Consider the following 22,153-nt stretch of genomic DNA (forward strand, 5'->3'; position numbering starts at 1 on the left):
GTGCCGAGATTCGGTCGGAAACCAGTTTGCGCTGAGTGAAGATAGGGTTCGACATATTCTAGGTAGTGCACTATTCGATTGTTAATGAGTCGCTCGATGAGTTTGCATATGACAGGTGTGAGGGACATTGGTCGAAGATGGGGAAATGTTTAGGAAAGGTCTGTTTTCGTTAGGTTTCGGTATGAGATAGATGAGGGATAGCTTGAGATATAGAGCTAGGTACCTGCCCGGTTTCCCAGGAATCGTTGATTTGTTCGAAGAGTTTATATCGTGCTAGTTCTGAAAGGTTGCGGAGGTGGGTCCAGTGTACGCCGTCGTGTCCGGGGGCAGACTTCGGTCTGCCTTGACGAATAGCTGTAGAAAGTTCAGCGACTGTGAAGGGGCTTTCAAGGTCGGAGAACGGTTCCGGGATCGGGATTTCGGGTAAACGTACAATTACTGTGACTTGAATTGGCTCGTCGCATTGCTCAACTTGAATGTTATCTACCTGCGCCTTAACATAAAACGTTAGGCCTGACGTCATTCTTAGGGTCTAACGTGATCAATTGGTACCCAGTGGAAGAAACGTAAGCATGTACGTAAACCTGCGTCTACGAGTTTCCGCCGCAAGAGCTCAAAGCAAAACGCTAGGCCCATACTGCTGCGACAGCTTCTGCGGTTATCGGGTGGCGGAGGAGGTGGGGGAGCTGGTGATATGCGATAACCGCAGAAGCTGTCGCAGAAGCATGGGCCTAGCGTTTTGCTTTGAGCTCTTCAGGCGGGAACTCGTAGACGCAGGTTTACGTACATGCTCACTTTTCTTCCACTGGTTACCAGTTGATCACGTTAGACCCCATGCAAGAATGACGTTAGGCCTACCGTCTTATGTTAACGCGCAGGTATACGTTAGGCCTAACGCCTTATGTTAAGGCGTAGGTCGATAACATTCAAGCTGAGCAATGCAACGAGCCCAGTCACGTCACATTAATTGTACGTCTAGCCGCCAGTACCGGTAAACGGCGTCAGACCTCAAAGTGAGACGTTAGGACCACCGTCGGGTTATCGCCTTCACGCGTCGTCCCCTCCTTCTGCAGCGCATCAACCATTGCGGAAGCGAGCTCCAAGTTGAATGCATATGGCAGGCCTCACCATTTTCCCTCGAAACCAGTAGATGTATTGAATTTCTTACAATATACACTAGAGAGGAATCTGGCGCTAGCGCTATGCGGCTCACATCAAGGCCGTCTGTGTCGTCATCATGGTCGTCATGGACCGCCATTAAGTCATGCGCTCGCCTAAGTTTCATCATTGGCTTGGATTGAAACGTTTTAGTGACCGCAAATTTAAACGAAGTTCTACAAAAACGAAAAAAATTGTGTGCAATTATGGAAGTGGAAAATAAAACAGGCTGTTTTAAAACTAAGAAAAAAGGAAGGAAAGCGTATTTTTGCCGGAACGTTTGTGCCTGCTATTTTGCAGGCCAACCTGGTAGTTACGAACAATGTTAATATTTGGGGAGGAAACTTATTAGACTCTCATTTTATTGACTTTACCATATTTCAAATAATAAGTTGTTTGAAGAGTTTGGAAAATTTTTTGAGCGTGCCTACGCAAACGTCACCTTCGTGGTGAACCGGTGCACCGACCGTCACCCACAGTTTAACAAGAAAAAAGAAAAGGTGGCGTTAAACAGTCGTGAACGATGACAAGATAGGACAGTTTCAGGCGCCCGTATATGTCGTCTTGTCTTCGTCCAAGTACCTTTTGTTTATTTTTTTCGTCGGCTACAAGTTTCGCGGTGGCATATTACCTGCTCAGTCATACGTCCTTCGCCTGCGGCATGACCAACGTCAGGTGCGATCACGCACTGCCTGCTGCTTCACCGAACACGGCTACCACAGAACAGAAAGGATTTCGGCTTCCTCGTAGCTCGTAGACGTGTTAATACATAGTGAAAAAAGCAAATCCCCAAAACCGCTTAAGAATCCAGTTGTCATCCCAAGCCCAAGCCAAAAAGAGGGGTCTTCCCATAAACCCCCACGGCGACATGGATCATCAGGCGCAGTTTCCTCTCCGGTATACTTTCTAAGAAACTCTATGGGTAGAGGTAGGATAATAGTGTTCACGCAAAACCGCCGTGTACGTATACGCAAAACCAACGTACCATACGGCGCATGCGCAGTGCGAACGGCGCAAATAAATAGCGTACGTCCAGTCTTCGCGTGCGCCGGTGTATACGCAATTCTGAAGCTATCTAGTGTCATTCATATCACGAGCACATCTACCTGCGAGACAAGAATAGGCCATCGAAAAGGCAGCCTACAGACTAGGCTCTCCGCTGCAGAGGACCCCAGAACTTCCGTGCTGGACTCACAAATATATATCCTGTCATTGTATGGTTTAGACAAAAGGGCTAAATGATTATGTCCCGCCGTTCACCTTTGTGTCGATGTCCAAGTCGCGATCTATTTACCGAGCATATGTTACAGATGCATTTCACCGAAAAACGCAGATATAGCGATAACAAATCACATTCCTGAATCAAAGCATTGGTGAAGTTGCATTAAAGTGTAGTTTCAAACAAGATCCTCGTGATATTGTCACGGTGCATTGCGGAAGATGCCCCGAGGGGTCATGGCCCACCATCCACGACAACGATGACGACGACGACGACGATGGAGTGGATGGTGTGCAGCCTTCGCGCGCCAGAATGTTACGTGGCGGCAGGACACAGGTGAAAGGAGAGAGAGAGAACTTTATTACGCAATAATGCGAGAGTGGTTCCTCAGTCCAGGAGCCCATGTGCTGTCCAGGCTGCCGTAGCCCTGGTCACAAGCAAGAGCTGGTCCTCAGGTCGACAGCTGGACAGCAGTATCTCCCACTGCTCAGGGGAAGGGGACGGGTTCAGGGGCGGAAGGTCCGAGTTTTTTGTGCAGTCGAATAATATGTGTGTCAGAGTTCCTGGTTCGTGGCAAAATTTACACTTATCAGAGTACTGTGTGGGAAAGAGTAAATGCATACGGATGGGGTGGGGAAAAGTACCTCCTTGAATTTCTCTGAGTGTGGTTTCTTGGCTTTTGTTCAAAGATGTGTGAGGACTGGGGAATGTCTGCCTCGTGGTTCTGTAGTATTGCGTGATTTCTTGGTAGGTGAGGAGAGGTGCGGAAACAGCCCCGGTCTCAGCGGCTCGGTGAGTGAGGTCTCGAGCCTGTTGATGAGCAAAATTGTTGCCCGTCAGTGCAGAGTGGGCGGGAGTCCACACAATGTCCACCCGATGGGCAGGCGGATGTTCATTCAAATTCGGCATGTGGCGGGGGCCACCCGTCCCGACAAGAGCCTGCGGCAGGCGGCTTGCGAATCCGTCAATATAATCTTGGAGGTGGTTTGGGTAAGGGCGAGCGCAATAGCTAATTCTTCAGCGTCCAGGGAGGAAGTTGTCCGAATTGAAGCGGTGGTGATGAGGGCGTTCTTAGATGTTACCACTGCCACCATAGTGACCATGGCAGATGATGGATGATCTATTTACATTATATAAAAGCGGTGATGACAGAGCGCGCGTAGGCTGCACACCAGCCACTCCGTCGTCATTGTCATCATCGTTGTCGTGGATGGTGAGCCGTGACCCCATGGGGCATCGTCCGCCAGGTCCCATGACAATATCTTGTGCTGCCCTATTTTATTCCAGAAATCACGAATGCAGAGCTCAATTTTATTCAAGAGTTTGGAGATTCAGGCGACGCTGAAAATAGTCAATTGAATCTGAGGCAGCCTGACGAATCGTGGACATGACTAACAATGCATGCGCCTTAGCTACCAATTAGTACAACGGCTCAGTCGCTATGAAAATTTCTGTGATCCATATTTGTAAAAATCAGGCATAACTTTGAATGAATGAATGAATTTATTGTCAAGAAAAAGGAAAGGAAAGACCACCAGCAGGCGTAAATTGTCACACCTAGGGGTGGACACCGGAACGCCTGCTGGTGTGGGAGTTGGGGCAGAGGATGACAGATTCATAGAGAGGAGAAACAGATGATAGAGGTGACATATTTACAGAACACAGGGGAGAGAGGGGCATATTTACAAGTTAACACACACTCACACACCCACACAAAGTCTGGTCCAGAAAAAAAAAAGGAACCCGTAAAAGTTTCCACAGTCCCTGGGCCAGGGAGTCAAGTGCCAGGCGCAGCCCTGAGGCATCAGCTCGTGGGCCTCGGCGGCCAGCTCGTCCGCCTGCTCGTTGCCCTCGAGCCCTATGTGGCCGGGCACCCACTGCAGCCGCAGCCGGGCACCCCTGTCTGCCAGCCGCTCCGCCTTCTCGCGCACGCCCCGAACCAGAGGGGAGTGCGGGTCGCCCTCCCGGAAGCGCAGCAGAGCCACCCGGGAGTCGCACAGCAGGGCGCAGCGCTCGGGTGCGGGCTCCAGCTCCAGCAGCAGGTCCAGGCCCAGCTGGACCCCCACAACCTCTGCCGTGGCCGAGGATGCGGCGTAGTGCAGCCGGGCCTGCCGGGTGGCCTCCCCCAGCACGGCGGCCGCTGTAGCGGAGCCCTGCCGCTGCCGCACAGAGCCATCCGAGTAGGCCAGGGTGTGGCCCTCCAGGTCTTTCCAGACGACGGCCCGGGCCAGCTGCAGCAACCCGCAGTGGGGCGTTCGCCGCTTGCTGCGCAGGCCCGGAATCTCCAGGTGCCGCTCGGCCGCCAGGTCCGGAGGGCGGCTGGAGGGCCCCAAGTCTGTGGTGCCCACCAACTGCTCGTACCGGGCCAGCATGCGCCCCATGCGCGAGTGCCGGTGGGTGCGCAGCCGCTGCAGCAGGGGGCCGCCCCCCTCGGCTCGGCGCAGCCGGTCAATGTGGCCCAGGGCCCTCTGCTCGGCCGTCATCTCCAGCGTCCACACCCCTGGCTCAGCCAGTGTCCTGTCGCACTGCGAGTTTCGGGGCAGGCCCAGGCAGGCGCGGACGCCCTTTCGATGGTCACCCTCCAGCTGCCGCCAGTTGGGTCTCCGCACGGTGACCAGCGGCAGCGCGTACATCAGTAGCCCCACGGCCGAAGCGCTGTACAGCTGCAGGGCTGTCTGCTGGGAGCAGCCTTTGTCTCGGGCGACCATCTTCCGCCCAGCCGAGGTGGCCCGCTGTGCCCTGGCACGTAGCTCCTTGGCGGCCTGGCGGAAGTCCACCCTGTGGTCCAGGGTGAGCGCCCGGTAGCGCACCCTGGTCTTCCACTCGAGCTCCTCGCCGTCTATGTGGAGTTCCCTCGTCCGTCCGCGGGCGGCTGCGCTCGGGTGCACAAGCATGGCCTCTGTCTTTGAAGCCGACAGCTGCAGGCCGACACCTTCGAGCTTGTACCGCACCGCATCCATGGCTGCCTGCAGCTGCTGCACGACCGCCCTGCCGTCTCCTTTCGGTCCCAGCACCCACAGGGCAATGTCGTCGGTGTACACCGACATGTGTACCCCGTGCCCCCCCCCCCCCTCTGGGCAGGCAGCCTGGCAGGGCTGCCATCACCAGGTGGAAGAGGAAGGGGCTGATGACGGAGCCCTGTGGGGTGCCAACATCCACTGGCCGAGGTGCCGCCAAGACGTTCCCCATCTGCACCTGCGCCGTTCGGCCCGTCAGGAACGCCTCGACGAAGCCCCGCAGCTTCCCCGCAATGCCGGCCTCCTCCATGGCAAAGGAGATGGCGGGGCGCTGCAGGTTGTCGAAAGCGCCCTTCACATCGAGCAGCACCTGCCTGGTGGCACGGGCGTGTTCAAGGGCCGCCACCACGTCAGTAATGGAGTCGGTCGCCGCTCGGTGCTTCCGAAACCCCGTGAGCTGCTCCGGGATCGCATCTTCCTCCACCACGATGGCCTCCATCCTGCGCAGCGCCACCCACTCCAGCAGCTTGCACCCGCAGGAGGTGAGGGCCACGGGGCGATATGCCGTGATCGCCCAAAGGCCCTTCCGCGGCTTGAGGATGGGCCTCAGGATGACGAGCAGCCACTCGGGCGGCAGCTGCCCCGTCTCCCAGATGCGGTTGTAGGCCACCAGGTTGTAGGCCACCAGTGGCAGTGCGACTGCCACGCCTAAAGGTGCACTCTCCGGTGTTCAGCGCAGTGAGGTTGAGGCGCAGCATGGTGTCCCACAGCTGCTCTCCCCGCGTGTCGATCCTGCCATCTCCCCAAGCAGTGTGGTGGGCGTTGAAATCACCACACAGGAGATGGCGGTCTGCGCATAGAGACACCAGCTGATCCAGGAGGCCCGAGTCCCAGCTCTGGCATGGAAGCACATAGACACTGCACACAGTCATGTCACCACCCGTGCCTAGCCGTAATGTCACTGCCACGCACTCTTGCACAGTTGTTGTCACCCCACTGGTGTCCAGCACCGCGTGCTGCACGCAGTCGCGCACGAACACGGACACGCGCGAGGGTCCTGGGGGATGGGCTGGCTCGCTGCACGCCACCAACGAGCACTGCGCGTTGTCGCAAGCCGTGGGACTATGGTAGCCCGTATATCCAGGCAGCCTGAGCTCCGAGCCTTCTCCCGCACGCACGTAGCTCTCCTGCAGTGCTACCACGTCGGGCCCGTGCTGCAGCAGATATGCGCTCAGTTCTGCGTGACGGGGGCGAAGCGCGTTCACGTTCCACTGCAGCACTGTGGGCACTTGAGGCTGCGTGCGGCGGCTCCTACTTTTCCATTTCTCCGGGCACCCTATATGCATTAGGACAATGAAAAGAGAGCTAGCAGCTTATGAAACGATAAGAATGAGTCTGAGCTCACCCTCAAGCATGCCTACTTACGGTATAGCCTGTGCGCCTCTTTGGAAGCATTTTCGAGACAAATAAGATCGAGTGTAAGCCAATTGACGTATTCACCAGAAAGGGTTATATTTTTACAATTGATTAGTTTATGTCGATTGTGTGTTACGTTATATTCCAGGTGTAACTGAATAATGAATACACTATATTTATTTTTATTACATATTGATTCATTCTAGTGATTAGTTCTGCCTTACAGCGGTGCAACAGATTCTGTCGAGGTTTTGTGAGGTTACCAAGAACACCATGACCTATATTAAGAGCGGACATTTTAAGGCTTTTTGGTGTCCGCGCGGGTCCTTAAAAAAATTCCGCTAAGCAACGTGGAGAGGGGGAAAATGCTGGGCCAAGAGGTGTGAGGCAAAGGGCGATGAGGCAAGGAGCCCACGAGCAGGTGTTGGGAGTGCGCACCGCAAGAAAAAGATGCTTCCCGCGGTCGGAATCGAACGTGGGTCTCTCGCGTTATGAAACCGATGTCTATACCACTGCGCTATCATGGCATTCGGGGCGAGGAGAATTTTATTTGGGTGCGTAGAACGAGCGTCGGCTTTGAACTTATGCGGAGCTGAAATGTACTTTGGCTTCAGATTTAAACAGTTTCGATTTTGGACTTGAGGAGGGTGGATAGTGGGCTTTGATTTAAGTCAGTTTTCATGGAGGAAACTTCGCTTTTTAACACTCTTTCTCTTAAGAAAGGGGATGACCTAAGAAAAATAAAGTTCAAGCTCGTGAAGACCAGCAGCTCCGCCGTTTCCTCAGTCTTCGCATCTCGGTAGCGAGGGTGGCCGAATTTTTTTCCGTTCACTATTTGCACATTTTTTCAACAAAAGGTAAGCAGTACACCCCTAAATGTCATGGATTCTCCTCTCTTCTGGCTAATATTTTGTGTAATAGTTTTGATCAAGTTTAATAAAAGTTTTATCTCGTGTACACCCTGATTCAGACGTACCTTGCTGCTACGCCTATGAGTTGGCTATGGGTTAGGATGTCACGTGTTTGCTTTGCAAACAGCTGATCAGGACCGATAAAATGAGTTTAACGGGTGATTGCCTACGGAGATGTGTCATCCTAAGTGCAATTAGAACCTTTTTCTTTTCGCGTACAGTCGGTACCGGCGTGTGTTATTTGTGCCTTCCAAACACAAAATGCAACTTAGCTACATTAGCACGCATCTTTGTTCCTATTACAGTAGCGGATAGCGAATGCTTTGTCTGACTAAATTGTGAGACACGCCTCACGGGGTGACTGCTTTATTGGTCTGTATGGGTGAAACGGGGGCGTGAAGTAGGTTACGTGAGAACTCGGGCATTGATGGGGGAGCATTCCGGAGTAAAAAACTCCTCCCTGAAGGAGTCTTCATCTCCTTCCGCGCTGCGTCCTGCATCTGCTTGCCCCGCACTGTCTCCTTCCTCCACCTGGGCAGCTTCTCTGATGTCACCCGCGCCCATCACGTCGGCGGCGGCCACCTCGCGGTCAATGTGTTCCTGCATGATGTCCTGCACTTTCCGGGCGATCTCGGCGACGTCATCGGTGTCCAGGCCTTGTGTGCTGACCGGCGGAAGCACAGTCATCGTGACTTCTCCTGCACCGCGAATTCAACTCCATTCAGTTTTCTGTCAAAATAAGCAGTGAAAAAAATACAGGGCCCTTCCACTCTGTGAAGAAGGATGACCAGCAAAGCTATGGTGCCGAGGTAGTAGTCCATGGGGGCCAGAAGCAAAACACGTTTGTTTGTAATTTGCGATTGAGAATATATCCTGGTTAAGTACCTGAATGAAACTTTGACTAACTACAGTTTCATTCGAGTGGACAAACAAGGCGGCTGTCCGCTTCCCTCCCGTATAAGCCCAAGTATTGACAGCAGACGAGAATTCCACAATATTTACAGCTTCACTGTGAAGTATGTAATTTTGAACCGTAAATAAAACTCGGCGTAATGTTAGGGTGCTATTAGCGGCTCATTGTCATGCAGTGTGTTCCGGGATAGTTCCAATAAAACAATAGTTAAAGCCACTTTCTGTAATGATGCTCCCTCCGATGACGGACGTGCTTCACTGTGCAACACTCAACGTGGAAAAGCCGTCTTATAAAAAACAAGCTTAAAACGATACCTTTAAATTCGGCTTCACCTATGAACCCAAGTGCATTGCTTAGAAGGTTTTGTTTTCAGGGGATGATAAGCCGTCTTAAATTAATATATGAAGGCCCTAGGACTTTTTTTTTATTTTCTGAGTTTTTCCATACTCTGAGGGTGTGGCGCACATTTGAAGATCACGGGGATTTGAGTGGGCGCAACAACGTTGCGCTCGCTCGCGTGCGATTTTTGTCTACATCGCTCTGCTGCCGGAGACGATATGCTGGATTTAGCCATAAACAGCTTCGCTGTAAAAACACAAGCTCAGAAAAATGCCAGAGGGTAGCGAGGGATTCGCGAAAGCACGTTCCACGCTTTGCTGCCGCAGACAGTATTACAAACTTAGACTTGTTAGAAAGGGGTCGTTTGCAGGCTACACCTTTTGGCCCGTTGTCGGGAACAGAATGCTGAGGGGGTATCGTTGTTAAGCAGAGAGCAAAAGTATATAAAGAAACGAGGTGAGGGGGGAGTCATAGAAAAAAAAACTACATTTCTGGGTTTTTCTCGTCAAGGCTGGACCCGTCTTAGGCGGTGCGGACGAATGGAGGGCATCGAAAGAATTTATGCCACGTGGGGATGCTTAACGTGCTTCGTAATTTCGGCATGCGGGTGTTTTCTTTTTCCGCCTTTCAAAAAGAGCAGCTGCGTCCTGGATCGAACATGGGTCCGCGTTACGGAAAGAGCGAGGGTGAGTGATAGACGGAAGGAGCGCAGCAGAAGAACTTATGCGTGGCCAACATTAAAGAAAGTCAGAGGTCACCTAAGCACTTCTCATGGGCTACGATACGGTAACAAAGATTGTGTGATGTTTAGTTAACATACCCCTTATGCTCGCTTTTGGATCAACTTTACTCGATCACCTTGTGGTGCTAACGCCAATTTTGACCTGCAGAAATGTGTTTCCCTTGCCAGCCTCAGCTATCGTGTTAATTTTTATAATACATGCCAGGTGTTTTTATACCTTCTATGGGCAATATTTCATACCTTGGTTGTGATATTTATGAGTGAAGCGTCAAATTACACTGCATGTCGTCATAGCTATACATGTTTCGCGTCACTGATTACTTACGTTCTGCTTACGCGAAAAAACATGGCGGCAAATTCACTGTGAATTTGTGCAGTCGAGAATAGGGCCCCTAAGCACTTCTTACGGGCTACGAATGATGGAGCATGAGTTCTAGTTTGAACGCCTGAGACGCCTTTCTACTGCCTAGCGTTACCGAAGGGCAGTGTTATCTTCCCGCTTGCGGTCCGCCTTAGCTCTTCCGAATGGCTTCGATCTGTCTCCTGCGCGTTGTGCCGCTGCTCCTTCCTGCCGGGTTGCAACGGGAGAGTTGACGAAGTTGAATTAGCTGCTTGTCTATTCTTTCGTTAGGCTGCGTTCTTCGACTCCCTTCATTTGCAGTGTACTGGCGTGGACGACCACCTCTTGCGGGGTTTAAGCTTGCTGTGTGGAACGCCTCATGCTATGGAACGCTTCGTAAGGAGTCCGGTCTTGCATACTGCCTAGGTTAGGCTCGCGCAATGGAACTACTCGAGGTATGTAACGCCCCTTCGTTTAGGCGCTTCCAAAGGAGCCATTTTTCTGTTACGCACGCCGACGCCGGACGCCGGATTTTTTACACAGTGGACCATTACAGGCGACTTCTTTCAAACAAAACGCAAAGAACGAGTGGCGGTTTTCTGTTCCAGCCAATTTTGGTTATGAAACGTTTCTGCTTACTGCTTGACATAGCGGCGGCGTAGTAGTCTTAAATGCGTTCGCATTCAGCTTAGGACTCAGCTGTTCACGTTGTGTTACTTTTCTTTTTCGCTCACCTCCCATTGTCCTCCTGTTGCACTCGAGACCCCGCCTCTGATCCTGCGCTCATTAACCACTTACCTAAATTAGCACATTAAAACTTTCGGGCACCCGGATATACAGGGTGTCACAACGATCATGCCCCAAGGTTTTAAAAACAAGCAATGGCGTTACTCGAAGAAAACCTAGGGCATAGTTTCCAGACAGTGGAATAGCGGCCACTATTTTTTTCGTTAATGTGATCCTAACTCTAAAAGTACTGTCCCAATCATTAAAGTGTCAATGAGGCACTTGTTCACGAGGGACAACAAACTGCGGTATTTTCCGCACCGTACCAATTGCGTACTCATTCTTTTGGCTCATAAAGAAACCCCGCGGGATATGAAAATACCACGTGACGCCACTCCCTGCATGTGCCATAAAGCAGCGCCCACGAACAGGTTCCTCTGGGTTAGCCAGAATAAAATAAAGAAAGAAAGATTGTTGTTGTAATCCTTTATTTCAAAGGGAACGCCATGCGGCCATAATAAGGGAAGAGGGGAAGAGGCGAGTAGCCGAGTAGCACAAATGGTGGGTCCTTGAACGCCTTAGAAGAGATCACTGCCGTCAGCAGAGCCAGGCTAGGGCTATTGGGATCGTGTGAGTGCAGTCAAGTCTACTTTTACGACCGGGATAGGCCCCGGTTTACACTAATCTCGAGAGACCACTCTCTAGGCCGAACACCCCGAGGGCTGAGAGAAAATTAGCGTCTTCGAAGGGGGGCTCGTCTTGAGAGGAATCACGTGGCAAAGCGTTGACGAGTATTGGGCGGTACAAGGAAAATGCGGCGCAGTGCCAGATTAAGTGGTTGGGGGTGGCGAACACTAACGTTTGACAGTAGGGGCAGTAAGGAGGTGGAGATTTTGCCGGGTAAATCCAGTTTCTCATGATGTAGGGTGTGAGGGCTGCGTTAGCAATAGTTTTGTTGATGAAGATTTCCGCAGAGCGAGGCATCGGCGGAGCCAGAGCCAGGTAGCCGGCGGGAGTAACGCCCGCAAGGCGTACCTTCCGAGCATGGCGTGCGGGGTCAAGTTGAAGGCGAGGGTCAGGAGAGGGGCGCGACGCGTCGTCGTCCAGGGGAGGGGTACTAGTGAGACACTCCCTTGCTGCATCGTGTGCAGCCTGGTTGTCCCCATCCGAGTCCGTGTGACCCGGCACCCATGCCAATCGGGCAGTGGTCCCATTGCGAGCCAAAATGGCGATCACGTGTTGGATTTCGTGAACAGTTGGGTGATCACTGAAGGGCTTGCGGAGTTCTTGAAGTGCCTGATGGGAGTCCGTGAGGATCCGAAAACGTGGAGGTGGCGGCGTTGCAATACTGTAGGTCAGGTGATCCAATGCGCAGAGGATGCTCTGAAGTTCTGCTTCCAAGGGAGACGAGTGGTGTCCTGGCCGAATGACAGAGCCATCCAAGTCCGGCCGAGCTGGGCAGCGCCAGGCCAGACCCATATGGGAAGGCGAAAGGCTGGCGTCCGTGTAAATGTCCACTTCATCTGGCAATTTTGTCGCAAGGACGCGCTGAAGGGCTTTCTCACGGGCAACTGGTCGGGTACGGGGGATACCAGTTCGCTGATGGGCCACTGTGACAGGCGGGAGTGACCAAGGGGGTGGCGGTGGTGAGGCCGAGGGAAGCGTCGGAAGAATGTGCAGGTCCCAGGCGGAGAGTGCAGCCCCCTGTGGCGTTAATGTCCGCCTAAGGTCATGTTGTCCGAGAGTTCCCGCGAGGAGTTCTTCCATGGGAGGCATAGGAGCAGCCCGTTCAGAGCATCGATGCGGGTATGCCTGGGAAGTCCAGTGATGGTGCGGAGCATGGCCCGATAAAGGACCGCTAAATGTTTCTTATGAGTCGATGATAGGCTGTAGGCCGGAGCGCCATAAGTGAGACGACCGACCGCTACCGCCCGACAGAGCGTGAGGCCCGCCGATTGGTGAGCACCGCCAAATTTGTTTGAGAGACGAGAAATTAAGTGGAGCATTGGCTTCCAATTTTTCCGCAGTTGACTTATCCACTGTCGAGCGCTGTTGTGGCTGGCGAGGGGGATGCTGAGCAAGCGAATATGACCACAGTGGGAGGAAATGGGTGTGTCGCCGATGTAAATTGTATGATGCATACTAGTGTGTGGTTGGTGCAGACCGTGGACCAGGAGAAATTCGGTCTTCTTGGGTGCTAACTCAAGGCCGAGAGTTGGAAGAGTAGTGGAAAGGCTGTTCACCACCGCCTGCAATTCTGTTGCCATGTACTCCGTGCAGTCGTAGTCGGCGGCCCCAACCCATACTGTGAGGTCGTCGGCATAGATGGCAAAGCGAGCTGCAGTGTCCCGTTCTAGGTTGCGGGCAACGCGTGCCATGGCCAAATTGAAAAGTACGGGTCTAAAGACAGAACCCTGTGGAACGCCCCTATCTAGATAAAAGGTCATGGGGCTCCATCCTGGATGCGTGCTGTGGAGCCGAATCGGTCGATTTTCTAAAAAATTCCTAATCCAGTTTTGGGTCCTTTGGCTTGGAAAGCCTATAGCGGCCATAATAAGGGTCGCTTCAAGGATCGCTGCTTGACTAACATTGTCACAGGCTTTTCGCACGTCGAAAGTGAGGACATAATCTGGATTACCAGCTCGTGACGTACGGTTGAGAACGCATCGCAGTAGCCAAAGGCAATCGTGAGTGCCAAGGTGAGGACGGAAGCCTGTCTGGGACGGATGGAATTAGATGCTACACAACTTATTCGGAACCGTCAATAACTCACCAAGGCAAAGTCCCATCTCCCACCCAACCATCAGTGGTGGAACAAGCGGCTGTCTTAGTGCGGTCAGACCTTGGTTGCTGCAAGGTGTCCGTCCCGGGCCAATGCTCCAAGGATCACGAAGTGGTCATAGTGCAAGTGCGCCTACCTGTGGGAAACCACTACTCGCGGCGTCTGTGTATTACCGCCCAGTCACCGGCTCTCAGAAATCTATTAACTATAATTGGTTACGCCACCTTGTCTTGCAGTATACCCACACCCCAATTGTCATCGGCGGGGACCTTAATGCGAAAAGCACTACGTGGGGATACGACTCTACGGATGGTCGAGGCTCGTGCCTTGAGGCGGCGATTGACATTTGCGGTCTCTCTCTTCTTAATGACCCTACGTTAACCACCCGTGTGGGCCTTCATCGACGGCAGAAAAACACTTCGCCTGACCTAACCATTGCCACAACAGGAGTGATTCGCACGTGGAGCCCCTATACCACCACTTGGGGTAGTGATCATTATCCTATTCTTCTCCCTCTCCGAGGCAAGCGCTTCCGCACTCGACAATATCTTTCGCACATTGATTGGCAAACTTTTCGAACCGCCCTCCGTATCCCTCAGAATGCAACCTTACCGCAGTTCACTGCTGCCATACACTCTGCGAAATCACACGCTACAGAGGAAATCTTATGTGACTCTGCAACACCCGCACTGCACGCTCATCTTACCAACCTGTGGAAGTGCGTGCAAACCGTCACGACTCGCTATCTAACCAACGGCAAACGTCACCGAGACCTGATTCGGATTCGTCGTCAGTACCAAATCATCCGACAATAACAGCGCTCTCTTTCCAACGAGCATTGGCATAGTCTCTGTGCTAATCTCGGTAAAGATCGAGGCCTATCCAAGCTGTGGAGCACGTTTCGGAGCTTGTCGGGCAAGCGCAAGGGAAAACCTACTCTATTCGCTTCCCTCACTCTCCGGGACCCACCATCGGACGTAGAACATCGACTGATAACGACTTTTTTTCCACGTGCCTCTTTCAGTCCCCAGCCTCCACTGCCGACCATAATGGTTTCAGACGTGGATAGAAATCTCGATGCCCCATTCACCATGGGGGAGTTTAAAGCGGCTCTTCACCAGGGCAAACCACATTCGGCACCTGGTCATGATGGCGTGACATGGCAGCAGCTGCGGAACTTGGACGAGTCTGCACACTCAGTACTGCTAAACATGATTAACACTTACTGGGCCTCTGGTGACGTTCCGGACGAACTCAAACTGACATTGGTTCACCCAATACCGAAGCCAAACAAAGACCCTTCTGTGCTACAAAGAAAGAAGAAACGCTACCTATTGTCTGCCACTTGCGCCCCGCGAAGCTTGTTGTTGCTGCTCCATCCATGCCATTATCAAGGTGATGCGCTGTCTTTTCGGGCGTGTGACGGGCAAAGCAGCTGCTTTGAATCATCTTATTTGAGGGCGCAGCTTTATGATACATGGTGGGATCACCGCCACGTGGTATTTTCATATTTCGCGGGGTTTCTTCATCAGTCCGAAAAATTGCCCGCTTTGATGCCTTAGTAAACTAAAAAGCGTGTGTCCAGTAATTAAGGTATTTTGCCAGCTTCTGACACCTCTGAATAATTTCAAGCTGTATCTCACACACATTTGCAACACACGAGGAGAGAGAGAACAACTTTCTTCAGAACATCGGCCAGATGACCCTGTGTACCTCGTCCTTTCTAGCTTATTTGCGAGGTTTAGTGCTCATGGCTCCTCGATAAGTATTCAAAATGCGTAGGCTTCCCTAAGGTATTTTTGGGCCGCTCTTATGAATATTCAACAATCTAATGCTACGCACCAAGTAGCGGGCCCCAACACTCGCATCGCACAGCGGGAAATAAAACGACTGTCTTGTATTTCTTTTGTTGTTGTTGATTTGTATCAGATAAATGTTTTTTCTGTGCCTAACGCATTAATTTCCCTGCACTGTCACAGACGTCTTATTGGGAAGTTTGGTGGTGTTTGGGAGGCTCACAACGTTCGTGTGGATATTTTCTTCCGGCTGTAAGGCATGCAGTACCTTCTTCACAAATTGGCATTCGTTATGGCTGCGTGCAAGAAGGCGCATATCCACAGCGTGCGTTGTTTATTCAGATGCAAAGGCAATGAAAAGGTTTTTGCTACGCCACTGCGAAACGGCGCAGACAACGTTGTCCAGAGTTCTCAAAGGCGGCTTTTTGTGGCCCGAATTTCTATCGTAACCATTGTTATCATAATGAACTGACTCTCCCCCAGCACAGTTAAGGCATCATTACGGTGTTGAAGGCTTGATATACTCGGTAACGAACGCAATAAATAGTATACGTGCCGCTTTCCGGTACAACAAGACTCGAAACCGATGAATATGTACAAGCAGTTCTTTATTTTTTTCCAAGACTTTCTGGCGTAAACTACAAATCCTGGCCTACTCGGGATGGCGTTCTATGAATTGAAGAAAATTATTCTTACTCTTTTGTCCTGGACCGAGGACCCCGCCCACTAACCAGCTCGATTTCATTGTTAAAGCTTTCTCCTCGTCCTCCTACTCCTCCGCTTGTGTGCAGTTTTACTCAAATGCATATCTGAATATGTAAGGATATGGCTGTGGGAAGCGTACCGAAATATGCATCCAGGTCTTTACCGTACGCGTGATCGTTTTGCCCAATAAGGCCCCGTACTGGTTAGAAACTGGGTATAAAACCAGCACGCGCCTATATATAGTAGGTTAGTTGGAACTCAACCTACATTTTTTGTGGCCCATAATGCATGTCGGCATTCTTTCATGCCATGACAACGTAAAGTGATGTGATACAGTACTTTCGGGCGTTCGGAAAGGTTGCAAAACTGTTTTCCCTGACATACTGCCTCCTGCCAAAGCCGACAACCCCGAGGGCCAGGGAATTTATTTTGGTCTTGCGTCGGTTATTGTATTGGTTTTGGATCGGTTATTATTTGTCTTGTTGTCCGTTATTAGCAGCTGACTGTTCCCTTTGTTCGAAAGATTGCTGGATACAGGAGGTCACGCATAGCTCCGACTCTTCGCGCTTCGCACAGGACCGGCTTTGCAAGGAATGGCGCGACGCCGACGCAATGTTTCTTCCGGAGCGGTATCAAAAACTATACTTCAAATCACACCCGGAGCCAGTACGTGTATGCGGTTGTTAGTCTTTGATTATTTTAAAAAGTTACTCGCAAACAAAATCTGGTGCAGACAGGCATCAAAAGTCAACCGAGTGCAAAGAAACAGCAGGGAGAGCGAGAGCGAGTGAAGCAGAGGAGAAATGCGAGAATCCCTAACCCGACGTCAAGGAGACACGCTTCGCAGCGCCGCCCGTGGTCGCGCTCACCGCCAATGGAACATGTCGTAGCCAATGTCAACTGCGGGTGCGGCTTTTGAGGACGCTTTTTGCGGCCACTATCCTCTTGCGTATTTTGCGGCGCCAGCCTGGCGCGCCTTTTCGCCAGCCTATAGCCAAAGCAAGCTTACGCATTAAAAAATTACATTCAGTGCTCCTTGAGGCCTGAACCCCCCACTTAAGAACCAAAAGCCGTGTCATTACCTCCATGCTACGGGTGAGGTAACGCCTTAAGTTTCATCGGGGCATACTCAGATCACCTCAACGCTCTTGAGATAACAGAGCGCCTGAATTTGTGCTGCTGATCACGAGGACGCGGGTTCGATTGCCGGCCGCGGCGGCCGCTTTTCTCATGGAGGCGAAAGACAAAAACGCCCGTGTGTACGAGATTTCGGCGCACGTTAAAGATCCCCAGGTGGCAAAAATTAATTCGGAGCCCTCCACTACGGCCCGCCTCATCGCCTGCGCTGCATCGGCACGTTAAACCCTACAATAAATAAATAAATAAATAAATAAATAAATAAATAAATAAATAAATAAATAAATAAATAAATAAATAAATAAATAAATAAATAAATAAACAATCAAATAAATAAATAAATAAATAAATCAGAGAGTCTAAATGACGAGCCTGCCGCCTACAGGATTGTGGTTGGGTCCTCTACTGTGTCATATAAGGCTGCGCGAACGATATCCGCTTCCATTCACGCACCACTTTCCTCAGAATTCTAATCTTTTAGCCTTTCCCCATATCCGATATTCACCACGATTGTATACGCTCAGCTCTGAACTTTAGCTCACAAGGACAGAGTTTTTGTATGTACAACGCACGCTGCACAGCATGTGCCTCGTCCCAACAGCCCCCCCCCCCTCCCCCATTCCACTGGTATCTTGAGAAATACCGGGACTAGTGTACCTAGATAAACTAGTAACACTAACGGGGACCTCCAAGACAACGACTAGGCTAACTCCGCCTTGACAGCTATGATAGACCCATCGATATGCCGAAAACGGTAGGATGGCGTACACCTAATCTCTGCCCACTCGAACAACACTAAAAAAGGAAATTAGATAGTGGCACTAACACACTTAGTGGCCATTTCCTGTGGCGGGCGCCTTTCGACAACGAGAGTGCAGTATTCCCTGTCGAAGACACTGCCCACGCATGCGTTTCCGTTCTACAGCGTCGTCTCAAGTATCCTTCAATTCCTTCTTGATCTAGCACCAGAGCTAAGCCGGAATGGCCACTACTCCAAATAACCGTACTGCAGGCCTATAGGACTTTCCACTGGTAACGAAAGGGTGACTTACCGTTCTTGTAGATCTTCTTCGCATCGAAAAAGCTGGTGTACCGCGAGAAGATCACCGGGACGATTGGTACCTGCAAGAAGAAGTATTAGCAGCGGGGTTTTACTTTTCCACACTCAGCGCTTTTCTGAACGGGAGTACAGTACGCCTTCACCTGCACGAAAAGCGCTATTACTGCAAACGCACCACCGTGTACGCGCCTATAGGCTACGTTGGAATTTTAATCGATTTTAACGCAACACCTCCACGCGATCTTCTTAGTTACTGCTATTGAACCGACGCACCGCAGGTCATTTCCTCGGGCAGTCCAACGCCAAGCGTGTGAGTGGGGCAAAGGGGTGCGGAATTATGTTCGTGGACAAGGTACGTGTTGCCCCGCCTTGCACCATTTATTCATGCAACCCGCTGCCGCACCCTACGCCACTGTTTTGTTATGTACATTGACCCTTCTTGAAAACACGTCAATTTTAAGGCAGGTTGATAAAGATGTTAATAACATTGTTTTTCTGACGCCCTCAAACATTTCATACATTTTACTCCAGGAAGGTACACCTCGGATATGCAGACATATTTGTGGATGGAACCAGCGCGAACTTAAACGAAGACAGAGGAAGTTCAACACAAGGATGAACGCTTGTCTAACGTCAACTAAAGTTTAATGTCAAGAAGGGTGAATATAAACACACAACACAAAGCAAGGAAAAGCGCGGCGCATGAGCGAAACAAGTTGACAAAACCAAGGTGAGGAGCCAACTAGATAGAAACTGGCTGCAATGAAGACCCACGCGGATAGACAACCACTGTGGCGTGGAGACACACACTCGCCTGGCTAACACACTTGTCACCTCTTCCTCCAATGTGGGACGCTCGCATAATTTCGCGGGGCATTTGCTGCCGGTGCCGAAATAAAATGCCTGCGGAAAGAAAATTCGGTTTACAGCCGCTACACTTCGTACAGTGTGAACAGGGATGATGGGCGGCCTTTTAATGGCAATTCATGCTCTGTCAAACGCACAGTGATACAACGTCCAGTTGGCCCAACATTGGTTCGGCCGAAAGGCAAAGGAAGTCTATACACAATACCCGTTTCGCACGCAATATTCACCCTTCTTGATAGTCTTTAGTTGTTAGACATAGGCTGTCCTTGTGTTCAACTTCCTCAGTCTTCGTTTAAGTTCGCGCTGGTTCCATCCATGAATATGTCTTTCCAACTAGTGCAACTTTCAACGCTTATACAAACATGGCTGTATTCAAGCTAGTGCCGTAAATTAATTTAGCTGACCTGCATTTTTATTTTTCAAAGCGTACCCTAAGTCTCGAACACACAAGCGTTCCCCGCCATCAGCAATCTAGTCGCTACCGTTTGATATCGAACCCCCGGCCTACTTCTTAGCTTCAAAACGCCCTAGTCACTATATGAGCTAGCGTGCCGGGTACACTGTGAAGCAGCAGTTTCAACGCATTACCGTAATCCCTATACTAAGTAAGGCGCAAGGTGCGTGTTCTTTCGCGATCGCTGTTGGCAGCTGTTGTGTTTTTACGAACTAAAGAACCACCACCTCGGCCACTGCGTGTGCACAAATATTATCTGGCACTGGACGGCCATGTAAAAAGCCCCTTTCTTGAAAGGCAGCATCTTGGGCCCTGCGTTCCTCGTCCCTTCAGGAAATACGACGAGGCTCAACTGCAGAAGAAGCGATGACAGCAAATATTATAGCGCCGTTCTCAGACTCATATCGTACCGCTGGCCGGATACCCGATACTTTGTCCTCGGAGGACCAGATATGTATGTATATACATCGCGAAACTTCAGAACCAAAAACAAATAAGGTGAAAAAGAAAAAAAGCGATTGCGACTAAAGTCACAAATGTCATTCCAAGCAACCGCGTTGTTAGACAGTGTTGACACCGGTTTATGACTTAAAATCGAATAAACAGCATAGTCCAATATAATGACGAAAAGGCCTACTTGGTACTGAACCTCGAACTGTGCTAGGTGTTCCTACGACAAGGTGGACAAGTGGACTGGACGAGGCGCAAACTTGCAGCTCTTTATGAATAGATAGCGGTTGTGAACACACGTAAAGTACACATAAGAGGGCGTTGATATTGCGCATGCGCGGCAACAAAATAAGACAAGAAAGCAACGAAGTAAACATGAAAAACCGATCACTGACTGACAACATGTGAGGACTGCCTGCAAGACTGCTTCCTTTGTCGTGCTGATAGCCTTCTTTGGATGATGACGCGTTCCCATTTTGACGGTGGGATGGACGGTGTGCTGTCCCACCCTTCCGCTTCTGTGATTACGTGAAAGGCTCGCAATTAGGCAGTTTTAGCATATCGTTACCGTGTTTACGTTACCGTTTACCGTATTTGCGGGAGTAGGCTTCGCAGCGCGAGAGTTACCGCGAACGGTAACTTACCGGCACAGGCTACACCGTCGCCAGCGCTTCCGGTAACACGGTAAACGGTAACGGAAACACGGTAACGATATGCTAAAACTGCCTATTACCTCGCGTAAGGTGTTTAGCGCGTGCCAATATGTGCATGCCCTGAAACTTGGTGCGCACTCGTATACCTTTTGCAGCGGAATGCCAGATTGTTCGATGCTTCGCCCCTTCGACTTTGTCCGATATACGCTCTCCCACACGACAGTGCGATTTTGTAGACCACACACATCCGATATCCCACAAATGTTTGCCTGCGTTAAGCCGTTGCAGTTGTAACACCTAGAGCAATATAAGATGAACCAGTATAGCTGCAGACAAGACGAAAGTGAACAGAATAAGGTGCGTAGAGTCCTAAAAGCTGAAGGTGTATTGGGTGTTTAGTGCGGAAACAAGGTACAGCTCCTTTATCAGAACTGTTGGTTGCGCATGCTAGATCCGTAATGGCTTCACTGCAATGCCTATAAGCTCGTCTGCGGAGCATGCGCTCCTACAATTTTTCACCTGCACATCTCCATAAAAAATGATCGCACTTCGGCATTTCCACCCACAGAACTAAAAACAAAGGTAACAAGTTGGACTACGATCACTGTAAGATATGGAAAAGTAAGTGGCCGTGCATTGTGTGCAGTTTGACACGGGAAAATTATGCAGGCACAAAGATTCAGAATGTGTCGAAAACTGAACCAGTGGTCTTAAAGATCTAGTTTTAAATATCAGGTGATATGCTTTGCTACGGATCGGATGTTAAGGGAAGTAAAATGCCACAGCATGGAAGTAAAAAACAAGAAAAAAATGTACTTCTGGTCATCTTACTATACCTGCATAACGTGCGTGGCACATAAGGACGAAAAGGGTGGGAGATTAGTTTCCTGTCAGCGAAGATTCGCTGCGCCTGCCTGCGCTTATTCTCGCCACTGCGCCTCCGTGTGAAGCGTGATAGCAAAAGTTTCGATGAAAGCTCAGCGAACCAGTTTCTGTACAGTTGACGGGACGTGAACGGCACGCTATGCTTGTTAATCGCAGCGAAGTAACAGCCTCGGCACGCTTGGACGTGTTATCTCGCCGCTGCGCTTCTGTCGCAACAATGTAAGCGTTACGGACAGACGAACGGATGGGTGGACAACATGGCCGCCATGCTCCGCAAGCGCCTTCGAAGAATGAGTATGCCATCGCGTAGAAATTCCCCATGGTCAACCGGCACCCGGAGCCAAACTCTGTATGCACGCAAATTACATAGCATGCGTCTGCCATGGCTTTGCTGCTGAAAATGCAGTCGCTGTTTTACCACGGCAGAGCCATGCCCTGCCGCTGATGAAGCCATAAGATTTTTTTACTGCGGAGCAGTATACCTCTATCAGGCAAAGGGTTCTGTCGCGACCGTGCGCGTCAACACAAAACTCCCGCGAACAAATAAAAGAATTTACTGGCACCTCCAGGAACCGAACTGGGAGCCGAATAGAGTAACGGAGCGACAGCCCGTCGTCTTACCGACTAAGCTCGCCCACACGAG

At 50.8% G+C, this 22,153-nt stretch overlaps 1 long non-coding RNA gene across 2 annotated transcripts; it reads right to left on the reverse strand.

Moving 5' to 3' along the window:
- Positions 1 to 7,797: 7,797 nt before the first annotated feature.
- On the reverse strand, positions 7,798 to 20,255 carry LOC144168869 (uncharacterized). 2 transcript variants are annotated; one of them, XR_013322265.1, is made up of 3 exons: positions 20,160 to 20,244; positions 18,194 to 18,263; positions 7,798 to 8,359 (listed from the first exon to the last, which is right to left on the reverse strand). It is a non-coding gene; the product is annotated as an uncharacterized LOC144168869 (long non-coding RNA). The 2 variants fall into 2 exon arrangements; XR_013322274.1 differs by lacking the exons at positions 7,798 to 8,359; positions 18,194 to 18,263 and adding an exon at positions 19,766 to 19,874 and having other exon boundaries at positions 20,160 to 20,255.
- Positions 20,256 to 22,153: the final 1,898 nt, after the last annotated feature.

Source organism: Haemaphysalis longicornis, unplaced genomic scaffold, assembly GCF_048455015.1.
Source record: "Haemaphysalis longicornis isolate Haplotype H1 unplaced genomic scaffold, Haemaphysalis longicornis Haplotype H1 scaffold_1, whole genome shotgun sequence".
Lineage (NCBI taxonomy): Eukaryota > Metazoa > Arthropoda > Arachnida > Ixodida > Ixodidae > Haemaphysalis > Haemaphysalis longicornis.